Genomic DNA, 13,686 nt, shown 5'->3' with positions numbered 1-13,686 from the left:
CATCACTGCTGCTTGCCAGAGCTCCCTGTAAAAGAAACTATAAAAAAAAAATCCCAGTGCCGCATTTCATGAGAGTCTGGTCGGTGCCCAACCTCTGAGGAAACGACTGCGCCAGACCATGTGTGCCAGCACCCCCACTGTTCACCTGAGGTTATTTTCAGGTTCCCAAAAGTGAGCTGGGCAGGGGGAGAGAAACTCCCTGTTCTGAGGGCTTTAGAGCCCAAATTCAGGCAGGACCAACAAGCGGGGAATCCAGGCGCTGAGGAAGGAGGTTCCCCTTAGAAGGGCAAAGGGGTGTGCATAGCGTCATTGGTCAGGGTAAGGGGGGTGTCTGTTGTCTTTAAGGGGTAGCGGGGATGGGGCCAGTCAGCCCCTGTTCTGGGACATCATGGGTCCTTTAAGGGTTTAGGGGCAGAGGTGCGTGCTGGGAGAGAGGAAAGGGGGCGGGGGTTGCCCCTGGGGCCCAGGAGCCGTGGAGCTCGGCTCTCTTCAGAGCCAGGAAGACCCTCGCAGCAAGCGAGGGGGGCGGAGGGGACTGCTGGCCTTGCCCAGCCCAGTGCGGGGGTGGTTTGCCCTGGCCTCCGAGGGGAGGGGGAGGAGCACTGGGCCAGTGCACTCCAGCAGCCAGCCGGGAGGGCAGAATGACGGGAGTGAGGGGGGAGTCTCCCTGCACCACAGCCCAGGCGTAAGGATGCACCATGGAGCAGGGGGCCTGCAGGGCCAGGCATGGGGGGGGGGGGGCAAGGACAGCACCTGGCCACAGCCAGAGCACACTTCATTTCGTTTTGCTTTTTCTTACATTAATTTAAAATCAAAGTGCTGCCCTCTCATGCCATAGTGGATTGAGCACTGCGCCCCTGCAGCCCAGGAACACCCCCCACCACATGCCATACTGCATCAGGCTGCTGCACCCCCAGCCCAGGACCTTCCCCCCATGCCATAGTGGATCAGGACACTGCCCCCTCCAGCCATGGTCCTTCCTACCATTAGTGGTGCCACCTTTTGGACAAAAAATTGGATGCTTTGTTGTTGCTGCACAAACACTTGAAGAAATCATTTCAGGAGCTCGAAATAGTGCCATAATCTCCCCCTGCCCCAGCCAATGGCTGATGCCCCTCTCTCCACAGCTGGTGGTGCCCGTTGCCCTGCCAGGCCAGGTGCCAGGGCTCCTCTGCAGGGAGAAGCTGTCCCCTTTGGGGCTCCCCCTCACCAAGCCCAGCATGACCCGTCAGTGTCACACCCTGCTATGCCATGCAGGGCACTCCCCAGGCTGGCTGGTCCTTTATCAGGGGGAGGGGACCTCAGCCCTCCTGCCAAGATCAGCTCCCCCACCTGGCGGGTAATAACGCCGGAGGTTGTGTGTCTAGCTCAGGCCAGGTCTGGGGCTCTCAGGGACAGCCCTGTGGGGAGACCCCTGAGGAAGGAGGCTCAGGAGAGGGCACCCCCTCAGCTCGTGGGGTTGGGAGGGCCAGGCAGTCCAGAGGCCTGGGGAACAGGCTGGGATCTGCAGCCTGAGGAGCTGCAGGGAGTCTCTGAACCAAGCCAGACTTGGGGCTGGGGACTGGCTCAAATAGCTGGAGTGAGAGCCACAGGCTGGGCCGGGAGAAGGCAGGGCAGCTGCTCAGAGAGCAGGAAGAGCCAGTCCGTTGCGGAGGGTGGGCTGGGCCCAGCCGGGCAAAGCTCAGTCCTGCTGGGCAGGGCAGGACACAGCAACTCCCCATCCTGGGTGTCCTGAGCACGACTCACCTGTTTCCCCCCCCTCCCCCGGGCCTGTGCCTGCCTCTCCCTGGGGCAGTTTCAAGGAGGCAAAAGTTTGGATGGAGCTGGGCGGAGTCTTGCTGGCAGCAAGCCCCTGGGCCCAGACCCTGGGGAGAGAGCCTCTTGGCAGCCAGGAAGGGGCAAGCGTCCCCTTTGAGCCAACACCCCTGGGCAGGGCCTGCTACCCCTTCTCAAAGGCATGATCGCCCTGGGAGGGTCATGCAGCCAGGTGCCGCGCTGCCAGGTGCAGGGGCCCATGGACAGTAGCCACCTGTCCTGTTGGGAGCATGAAGCCCAGGTGCAGAGAGCAGCGGGCCAGGCCAGCTGGAGTCACCTACATGCTGGGTCCCAGGGGCAGCCGTCAGGCAGATGGGCCCCAGCCGGGAGGTTTCATTCACAGCTCAGGAGTCGCAGCCCGACAACGCAGCGCGGGTCATGCTCCGGAAGCCAGAGGCTGGAACATCCCAGCCATCGGCAGCAACGCCTGGGGCGAGGAGAGGATTTGGGGAACGGTTAGAAATCCCAGATGGCTGCACAACTGTGGTGTCGAGGAACCCCCCAGCCCGCTGCCCTGGCCGAGCAGCTGCTTCCTGCCGACTTTCTCTGGCTGCGGTGCCACGCCCAGGCCTGCGGCAGGAGGGTGGGCGGCTGCCGATTGCTAAACCCTCCCTCTGGCCGCTGAGGGAGAGGCAACGTCAGAGAAAGAGGCAAAAAAATGCCCATTGGACAGACCTCCCAGCATCCCTTTGCACCCCCCTCAAGCAGCCCCACGGCTTGCCTGCCCTGAAAGCCTCAGTCTCGGGCACCGTCACACTAAGGGACGCATGATTCTGGGCTTGGGCCTGCCCTCCCAGTTACACTGGGGCAGTGAGCATGGCTGCCCAGGTCCCCCGGGGGGGAAAGGGAGGAAGGTGGTCCTTGCGGATAGTTGCTGTGTCACTTCATGTTAGCAAACTCCATCTAAAGCACCTTCAGGCTGTTCCTGGTGCAGACAGGAAAAGCCACACATGGGGTGGCCCGTGCCAGCTCAGTGTGCCCATAGAATCACCCCTCTTGTAGCAGGCCCTGCCTGTGTCCCCCTCACGCCCCTCCACGCTTACATCAGCCCCATCGCCTGCTTTGCAACCAGCGTCACGCCAGTGGGAGCTACGCTGGTTTTGTTGCTCATAAGATGTCCACCCGTCCTCCCAACGCTGTCCCACGCTGCAGCTGCTCCTACCTGAACTGCCCTGTCTGGTGACCTTTCTGCACACCGCTGCTCTGCAGTCATCTGGCCCACATGCCTCCCCTCTGGAGCACATGCAGCCGCCCTAGGACTTGGCCCCATGGCAACGCTGCAGCTGGGCCCCCTGCTCAAATGCAACTTGCAGGCGGCCCAAGGTTCCTATTGGAGCTCACTTCCATTGCATGCCCACAACTCAGAAGCCACCGCCACCACCCTGCCTGAACGCGGTCCCACGCTGTAGCCCTCTGGGGACAGGGCCACGGCCAGGCCCACTGCTGGGATGCTAAGATTGACCAGCGGCTCTCAGGACAACTGAGAGACATGGGGCACTCCCAGGACGAGACCTGGTGCCCACGCAAAGAAGGCAGGGCCTGTGTCTTCGCCAGCTGCTCAGAGAGCAGGAAAAGCCAGTCCCTTGGGTGGGTGGTGGGGAGCTGGGCCCAGCTGAGCCTGGGCAAAGCTCAGTCCCACCGAGCCAGCCAGGGTGGGACACAGACAACAGAGATACCACAAGCAGCAGCAGCTCCTCCATCCCTGCTGCGGTGAGAGAACGCCCATCCGGCCTACACTGTGCTGGCAGCCCGAGCCAGGGCTGTGACCCGGTGGGGGACCGGGCCAGAGCCCGCACTAGCCGGCCCTCTTCGCCACGCCTGGGTCCCGCTATCAGAGATCCTTCAAAGCTCCCACATGCCTGCTGGGGAGGCTGCCACGTGGTCCGCCGGGCCTTGCAGGGCTGGGAAGAAATAGCCCTTCCCATGGACAATCTCCACAGCTCAAGGCAGGGCAGACCCCAGGCATGTGGGTCCCATCCACCGACCCAACCCTGCCCGGCTCCTGCCTCTGCAGCAGCTGGTCACCGACCGGCCGCTGGGCTGGGCAGAGCTGGGGCAGAGCCAGGCTGTGAGTGGGGCCTTCCTGCAGGGCATAGAACAGGCAGGTGCCAGAGGCGGCCACACGGCTCCGAGAGCCCTGGGAAATCGGCTGTTACAGTGAAGCGGGGACTCGGGGAGGGCAAAAGCCAGATCATGTGCATCAGGCACCCTCCCTCCCGTGGACCAGGGAACCGAGTGACACGGAGGGCATGGCTTCACCCCTCAGAGACTGGCAGGAGCAGCTGAAGCCATCTGACCCCTTGATGTTTGACAAATAAACAAGACCACAGGAGCAGCCTTCCCCGATCCTCCTCCCCCGCAGGGCCACCCAGAGCATTTGCTGGCCAGAAAACAGCAGCAACAGGTAACGGGCCTGGCCAGCCCATCCGTCGCCCAGTGCCTGGAGCCAGGGACTTGGTGCAAAGCTCCTGCTGGAAACCCTGCAGAGAGGAGAGGCAAGGGAGCGATCCGGCTGGAGCGAGCCAGTTCCCTGCAGCCAGGGGGTGGGTGGGCCTGCCACTGGCTCTCCGGCCCCGTGTCTGCTAGAAGTAACTCAGCAGAGTGAGGGGCTGCCACTGATGGCCCTGGGTTAACGAGCGTGGCGAGGCAGTTACAGACCCCTCCAGTGACTGCCATTCTCCTTCCTAGTGAACCCTGACATGCTCAGCGGGGGCTGGAATCTGCGAGCACCCCGCTCTGTCATTGCTTTACTCTTCTCAGCACCCAGAGAGATTCGGGGCTGCACCTCGGAGAGGAGGCCCTCGGGCCGCCCCCCCAATCCTGGGCTGCCCCAGACAGCCCCGAGGGCCTGGCTAGATGCCAGCAGCCTCCTGGGGCTGCCCTGCAGGCCACAGTCCCATGCGGCCACCCCACCCCGGCATGCCCTTGTAACAGGGCCTCGGAAGGCAGCTGCACCTGTCTGCCACACAGCCTGCCCCAGGGACTCCTCCCCTGGTCAAATCCAGGCTTTCCAGGGCCCCTTTCCACCACTCTGGCCCCTTTACCAACATAACAAGGCTGGAGCAGGGTTGGGGCCTTGCCCTCAGCCTCTCCTAGAACTTGGATGCCAAGTTCTCTCTTAATGCCCCCCCAGACATCTCCTGCGCGGTGAGCTGCACTCCATGGGCGGGTTGTTTTGTGACCGAGCTGCCTGGTGCCAGAGGCATTCAGTGACTCCCCACTTCCATACTGCAGCCTGCAGGTGAGATGCCATTCTGCATACACAATAAGCCTGCTCTGTTTGAACTGTTCCTAGGGTATGTCTACACTACGAAATTAGGTCGAATTTATAGAAGTCGGTTTTGTAGAAAGCGGTTTTATACAGTTGATTGTGTGTGTCCCCACACAAGTGCTCTAAGTGCATGTAGTCGGCGGAGTGTGTCCACAGTACCGAGGCAACCGTCGACTTCCGGAGCGTTGCACCGTGGGTGGCTATCCCACAGTTCCCACAGTCTCCGCCGCCCATTTGAATTCTGGGTAGAAATCCCAGTGCCTGATGGGGCTAAAACATTGTCGCAGGTGGTTCTGGGTACATATCATCAGGCCCCCGTTCCCCCCCTCCCTCCCTCCGTGAAAGCAAGGGCAGACAATCGTTTTGCGCCTTTTTTCTTGAGTTACCCGTGCAGACGCCATACCACCGCAAGCATGGAGCCTGCTCAGCTCACCGTCTCCATATGTCTCCTGGGTGCTGGCAGACGTGGTACTGCATTGCTACACAGCAGCAGTTAATTGCCTTTCAGCAGCAGACAGTGCAGTATGACTGGTCATCGACGTAGTCCTGGGTGCTCTTTTAACCGGGCGCCTGGGCAAACATGGGAGTGACTCAGCCAGGTCATTACCCTTGTTTCGTCTAGTGGTGATTCAGTCCTACCGGCAGTGTGTTGTCTTTTAACCTCCAGCCAGCAGAAGATGATGGCTAGTCGTCATACTGCACCCAGGAGATGATGACAGCTAATGGTCGTACTGCACAGTCTGCTGCCAGCAAGATGTATAAAGATAGATGAAGTGGCTCAAAACAAGAAATAGACCAGATTTGTTTTGTATTCATTTTCTCCTCCTTCCCTCTGTGAAATCAACAGCCTGCTAAACCCAGTTTTGAGTTCTATCCTTGAGGGGGCCATTCAGTTTCTCGCAAAGCCACCCCCTTTGTTGATTTTAATTCCCTGTAAGCCAACCCTGTAAGCTATGTCGTCAGTCGCCCCTCCCTCCATCAGGGCAACGACAGACAATCGTTCCGTGCCTTTTTTCTGTGCAGACACCATACCACGGCAAGCATAGAGCCCGCTCAGATCACTTTGGCAATCAGGAGCACATTAAACACCACGCGCATTATCCAGCAGTATATGCAGCACCAGAACCTGGCAAAGCGATACCGAGCGAGTAGGCAACGTCAGCGTGGTGACGTGAGTGATGAGGACATGCACACAGACTTCTCTCAAAGCAGGGGCCCTGGCAATGTGGGCATCATGGTGCTAATGGAGCAGGTTCATGCGGTGGAACACTGACTCTGGGCTCGGGAAACAAGCACAGACTGGTGGGACCACATAGTGTTGCAGGTACGGGATGATTCCCAATGGCTGAGAAACTTTCGTATGCGTAGGGCCACTTTCATGGAACTTTGTGACTTGCTTTCCCCTGCCCTGAGGCACAAGAATACCAAGATGAGAGCAGCCGTCACAGTTGAGAAGTGAGTGGCAATAGCCCTGTGGAAGCTTGCAACGCCAGACAGCTACCAGGCAGTCAGGAATCAATTTGGAGTGGGCAAATCTACTGTGGGGGCTGCTGTGATGCAAGTAGCCAAAGCAATCAAAGATCTGCTGATATCAAGGGTAGTGACCCTGGGAAATGTGCAGGTCATAGTGGATGGCTTTGCTGCAATGGGATTCCCTAACTGTGGTGGGGCCGTAGACGTAACCCATATCCCTATCTTGGCACCGGAGCACCAAGCCGGCGAGTACATAAACCGCAAGGGGTACTTTTCAATAGTGCTGCAAGCTCTGGTGGATCACAAGAGACGTTTCACCAACATCAACGTAGAGGCCGGGAAAGGTACATGACGCTCGCATCTTCAGGAACTCTGGTCTGTTTCAAAAGCTGCAAGAAGGGACTTTATTCCCAGACCAGAAAATAACCGTTGGGGACGTTGAAATGCCTATAGTTATCCTTGGGGACCTAGGATACCCCTTAATGCCATGGCTCATGATGCCATACACAGGCAGCCTGGACAGTAGTCAGGAGCTCTTCAACTACAGGCTGAGCAAGTGCAGAATGGTGGTAGAATGTGCATTTGGACATTTAAAAGCGTGCTGGTAGAGTTTACTGACTCGGTTAGACCTCAGCGAAACCAATATTTCCACTGTTATTACTGCTTGCTGTGCGCTCCACAATATCTGTGAGAGAAAGGGGGAGACGGTTATGGCGGGGTGGGAGGTTGAGGCAAATTGCCTGGCTGCTGGTTTCGCACAGCCAGACACCAGAGCGGTTAGAAGAGCACAGGAGGGCGCGGTGCGCATCAGAGAAGCTTTGAAAACCAGTTTCATGACTGGCCAGGCTACGGTGTGAAAGTTCTGTTTGTTTCTCCTTGATGAAACCCATCGCCCCTTGGTTCACTCTACTTCCCTGTAAGCTAACCACCCTGCCCTCCTCCCTTCAATCACCGCTTGCAGAGGCAATAAAGTCATTGTTGCTTCACATTCATGCATTCTTTATTCATTCATTACACAAACAGGGGGATAACTACCAAGGTAGCCCAGGAGGGGTGGTGGAGGACAGAAGCAGCAGGAGGGGTGGTGGAGGAGGGAAGGACAAGGCCACACAGCACTTTAAAAGTTTAAAACTTTAAAACTTATTGAATGCCAGCCTTCTGTTGCTTGGACAATCCTCTGGGGTGGAGTGGCTGGGTGGCCGGAGGCCCCCCCACCGTGTTCTTGGGCATCTGGGTGAGGAGGCTATGGAACTTGGGGAGGAGGGCGGTTGGTTACACAGGGGCTGCAGTGGCGGTCTGTGCTCCTGCTGCCTTTCCTGCAGCTCAACCATACGCTGGAGCATATTGGTTTGATCCTCCAGCAGCCTCAGCATTGAATCCTGCCATCACGCTGCCGCCACCTTTCAGCTTCAGCCCTCTCTTCAGCCAGCCACTTACTCTCTTCAGCCTGCCACCTCTCCTTCCGGTCATTTTGTGCTTTCCTGCACTCTGACATTGTCTGCCTCCACGCATTCGTCTGTGCTTTGTCAGTGTGGGAGGACAGCATGAGCTCAGAGAACATTTCATCACGAGTGCGTTTTTTTCGCCTTCTAATCTTCACTAGCCTCTGGGAAGGAGAAGATCCTGTGATCCTTGAAACACATGCAGCTGGTGGAGAAAAAAAAAAAAAGAGGCAGCGGTATATAAAAAGACACATTTTCTAGAACAATGGCTACACTCTTTCTCAGTAAACCTTGCTGTTAACATTACATACACAGCTGTGTGCTTTCGTTCCAAGGTCACATTTTGCCTCTCCCCACCACGTGGCTAGCCCCTCACACTCCCCCCCAATGGCTAACAGCGGGGAACATTTCTGTTCAGCCACAGGCAAACAGCCCAGCAGGAACAGGCACCTCTGAATGTCCCCTTAAGAAAAGCACCCTATTTCAACCAGGTGGCCATGAATGATATCACTCTCCTGAGGATAACATAGAGAGATAAAGAACGGATGTTGTTTGAATGCCAGCAAACATACACTGCAATGCTTTGTTCTACAATGATTCCCGAGTACATGCTACTGGTCTGGTGTGGTAAAGTGTCCTACCATGGTGGGTGGAATAAGGCTGCCCTCCCCAGAAACCTTTTGCAAAGGCTTTGGGAGTACATCCAGGAGAGCCGCAAATGCCAGGGCAAATTAATCATTAAACATGCTTGCTTTTAAACCATGTATAGTATTTTAAAAGGTACACTCACCAGAGGTCCCTTCTCCGCCTGGTGGGTCCGGGAGGCAGCCTTGGGTGGGTTCGGGGGGGACTGCCTCCAGGTCCAGGGTGAGAAACAGTTCCTGGCTGTCGGGAAAACTGGTTTCTCCACTTGCTTGCTGTGAGCTATCATCTTCCTCGTCCCCAAAACCTGCTACCATGTTGCCTCCATCTCCATTGAAGGAGTCAAACAACACGGCTGGGGTAGTGGTGGCTGAACCCCCTAAAATGGCATGCAGCTCATCATAGAAGTGGCATGTTTGGGGCTCTGACCCAGAGCGGCCGTTTGCCTCTCTGGTTTTCTGGTAGGCTTGCCTCAGCTCCTTAAGTTTCACACGGCATTGCCTCGGGTCCCTGTTATGGCCTCTGTCCTTCATGCCCTGGGAGATTTTTACAAATGTTTTGGCATTTCGAAAACTGGAACGGAGTTCTGATAGCACGGATTCCTCTCCCCATACAGCGATCAGATCCCGTACCTCCCGTTCGGTCCATGCTGGAGCTCTTTTGCGATTCTGGGACTGCATCATGGTCACCTCTGCTGATGAGCTCTGCATGGTCACCTCTGCTGATGAGCTCTGGCCAGCGTGGCAAGCTGCAGGTGACCATGCAAACAGGAAATAGAAATTCAAAAGTTTGCGGGCCTTTTCCTGTCTACCTGGCCAGTGCATCTGAGTTGAGAGTGCTGTCCAGAGCGGTCACAATGGAGCACTCTGGGATAGCTCCCGGAGGCCAATACCATCTAATTGCGTCCACAGTACCTCAAATTTGACCCAGCAAGGCCGATTTAAGTGCTAATCCCCTTGTCAGAGGTGGAGTAAGGAAATCGATTTTAAGAGCCTTTTAAGTCGAAAAAAAGGGCTTCATCGTGTGGACGGGTGCAGGTTTACATCGATTTACAGGTTTACATCACTGCTGAATTCGACCTAAACTCTAGTGTAGACCAGGGCCTAGACTGCTTGGGGCTGGCCTAGATCCTACCTGGCTGGCTCTCCCTGATTATCCACAGGTTTGGCTGTGGGGAAAGAACCGGATTGAATTATTCATCAGAAAGAGTTTTCTTTGGCATTACTGTCTCGGGAGTACAAAACTGCGTGATGAAGCCAGCTCCACATTAAAAATAAACGACTGCATCCTCTGTTCACGAGAAAGGGTGCGTCTGGATCACGCCTGCTGTTCAACCTGGTGAACCAACATTCTTAGACCTGGCAAATGTTCGTAAACATCTTGACACTTGAGTGTCAATCCAGCCCATGCCCAAAGAGGGACCCTACCCCCGCCACGTGGGACCAGATTCGGTTCCGTTTGGCCCAGTAGACTGCAGGAGCCCGGGTTAAGTCTGCCGTGAAGACGCCCTCAGAGTGAGAAGTAGCTGAACCCAGGGACTGATGTGAGAGGTAACTTTGGGGGTCACCACCTGTCCCCCACCCCGAGCAATAAACCATGGCTCAGGGCGGGGCTGGGAGATCACAGCAAGTCCCCACTTTCTCCCCCAAACGCCCTAGGAGGGGTGTTTGCTGTTCCCAGGAACTCCCCCTTCCATCCTCTCTGCTAAAGGGTACCAGCACCAGTCCTTCCCCACCGGCAGGAAGTTGGAGCCCAGCCCGCCGCTGCCCCCATGGCAGGAGTCCTAGGCTGTGGTAGCTCACTCAGATGGTCTGCACCAGAGCCAGCTGTCCCTACCCTTCCTGGTCCAGCACCACACTCCAGAGACAGGGCAGAGATTGATTTCCTCCCAGCCACCCTGGCCCTTGGGCTGCAAACCTGCCCAGATAGCCATGGCTCACATGCCCCACCACCACCCCTCTGACTGGACCCTGGCCTGGCCGGGGCATACCAGCTACCTACCCCCAGGCCGCTGGGCACCACTCATTGGTTGTAAGCAGCCTCATGGCACTGCATGGAACCTATCTACTTGGCAGTGCAGGACCCATGGACACCCCACCCCGGGGTGCTGCTCTGCACAGGGGCTCCCCGCTGAAGCCAGAGCCTGGGCCAAGGGCAGTCCTGGTTCTGAGATCCCTCTGTGGGACTGGGCTGGGTAGTGGAGAGATCACCCTCCCCTCCCTGTGACCCACAGCTGAGGGCCCGAGTTGAGGTTGGGGCTGGCTAACGCAGTATCTGACCCCACTAAACCACAGCTGCGTTACTAGTCTAGACACCCATCCCAGGAATGGCACAAGGGACGACCACCAGGAGCCGCTGGTGAGTGCAGGAGACAGAACTGCCAGGGGGCAGGCCCCAGACCATAGGCTCCCTCCTGCCAGAGATAATGATCGGGGAGCTCGCTGTGTCCAGAGCTAAATGCAATCGCTCCGGTGACCTTTCCCTGCCTGTCCTCCTCAGCCCCCCACCTCCCCACAGAGGCACTCACAACCAAGCAAGCCGCAAATCCAGCCAGTCCAACAAGTTCTTGCTCCCGTAGGCTGGGGAGAGAGGTTGTTATTGCTCTGGTTTGAACTAAGCAGCTAGGCTCTGCGGGGCGGACTAACAGTGAAGGTCGCAGCCGCATTTTGTTCCTGTTTAAAGCCACCGCTCCAGTCACATCTGCCACATCAGGTGCCATGAAATGGGTATGCTGCTGTGGGGCCCAGCTTAGAGCTTGCAGGGGAATCTGGGGCCTGTAATGGCATGGAGAGCACCCTGGCACACCCCCCAGGGCAAGGCGCAGCCCTGCAGGTGAGTCCCAGCCTCGGTTTCCCCCCACCCAGGATATAAACAAGTCCAAGGTGGCCTTTCTAGTAGTAAAGAGCCTCATTCGTCAGAGGGCCCCCTTTATTTAACAGACAAGGGCAACCCAAAGCCCTCAGGGAAAGCTTCAGTCAGCTGCCCCACCAGCAGCTCTCTGCCCCATCTTAATCAGTCTTGCATTTCACCACCCCAGCCCGGGGGCACTTGCAGGTTTGATCCCTGCCTGGAGCCCAGGTCTCTGGCCAGACGCTAGTCGTCCCCCAACAGCTCTTTACCCTTCGCTGCCCCAGGAGATCCCATACCCGGTTCGTTCTCTGCCGGGCTGCTCCAGTGCCTTGCCGGGGCACATTGTCTGCCTAGGCCTGTTCCTCTCTCCAGGAGCCTCTGCTTTCCAGGGAGACACCTCAGGGACTTCCCCGAGGCACGTCCACCATCTGCAGGTGTGGGGCTTTTGGACTGAGCCCTCATAAGCCTGCATGAGGCCAAGCTGCTGCTGGCCTAATCGCTGCTCAGCTACATCGGCAGTTAACTATGTACAGGTGGATGTACAGGTGGATCTGGGCTATGTACAGGTGGATCTGGGTGGATCTTCTCCTGTGCAGAACCCGCAGTTTGGCTGAGTGCCTGACCCCAGGGACACTGATCTGATGCAGCCTCCGGTTGGGGGCAAGGCTGTAGTTACACAGGGTGTCAGACGACTAGATCAGGGGTTCTCAAGCCAGGGGTCGAGACCCCTCAGGGGGTTGTGAGGTGATTACATGGGGGGTCGCAAACTGTCAGCCTCCACCCCAAACCCCGCTTCGCCTCCAGCATTTATAATGGTGTTAAATATATTAAAAAGTGGTTTTCATTTATAAGGGGGGTCGCCCTCAGAGGCTTGGTATGTGAAAGGGGTCACCAGGACAAACGTCTGAGAACCCCTGGCCTAGATGATCACAGTGGTCCCTTGTCACAGAGATCCTGGGCGATGCTCTGGAACTGCTCCCCATGAAGCCAGTCAGGATTCTGGGGAAGTCTCCTCTCTGGGAGCAGCCTGTCTGCAGGACACACAGCTCACACGGCTTCCACCTTCCTGGGTCTGACCCAGAGCATTCAGCATCCTCTGCCCCTCCGTGCATTTCCCACAGCGAGTCCGCCCAGGCGAGGTCCTGGGGAAGCCAGAGGGTCCTGCCCCCCAACTTCACAGTCAGACGTGTCTCTCAGCCAGCCAGTAAAACAGAAGGTCTATTAGACGACAGGAACATGGTCTAACACAGAGCTTGTAGGTGCAGAGAACAGGACCCCTCAGCCGGGTCCATTTTGGGGGGCACTGAGCCAGACAACCCCATCTGCACTTCACTCCATGTCCCCAGTCAGACCCAAACTGAAACTCTCTCCAGCCCCTCTTCCTCTGGGCTTTGTCCCTGTCCCGGGCCAGGAGGTCACCTGATTCCTTTGTTCTCCAACTCTTTAGCTCTCACCTTGCAGGGGGGAAGGGCCCAGGCCATCAGTTGCCAGGAAACAGGGTGTCGGCCATTCTCTGTGTCCAGAACCCTGCACACACCTGCCCTCTAGGGCTCTGCAATGATCATACACCCTTATCCCACCACCTAGATACTTAAGAACTGCATAGGGGAAACTGAGGCACCCCCACACTATTCAGAGGAAACATTAAGAACAGTCCCACTTCGTCACATCCCTCCTGGCTGAGGACTCTACGAGAAGCGGAGCTGCTTTTTAAAAGTCAACTTTCTCAAACCCTGATTTTTGCACCGAGGGAGGGGAGAATCTGTGGCCAGATCCATCTCTGGCTCCACGAGGCTGCCCCAGTGGAGATCTCGGGTCTGGCACCAAGAACCAGTTCCCAATCCCATCACTCACAAGAGCTTGGTCCGCCAGCGTGGTGTGCCGGGGGATAGTGCGGCCACCGGCCACTCAAGCGGCTTTACTGACCCATTATGTAAGTCCAACGGGAATGAAGCCACAGCCTGATGGTGATCAGAGTGTGCAGCTCCCACCTTCGGGCCCTCAGTACTGAGATATCCCTGAGGGACTCCCCAGGGCAGGGCTGCCCACGGCAGCGTTAAGGTTAAGTGGGAAGGGTCACCTTAGCTCTGCAGGCCGTAATTTGCCTGCCGGTGTCTTGGGAATTGCACTCTCCTGGTCTGGAAGGGAATGAGGAGCAAGGGCTGGGCCCTGGAAATGCCAAGGCCATGGGAG

Source organism: Caretta caretta, chromosome 12 (assembly GCF_965140235.1).
Source record: "Caretta caretta isolate rCarCar2 chromosome 12, rCarCar1.hap1, whole genome shotgun sequence".
Classification (NCBI taxonomy): domain Eukaryota; kingdom Metazoa; phylum Chordata; order Testudines; family Cheloniidae; genus Caretta; species Caretta caretta.
Note: the sequence above shows the minus strand (reverse complement) of the source record.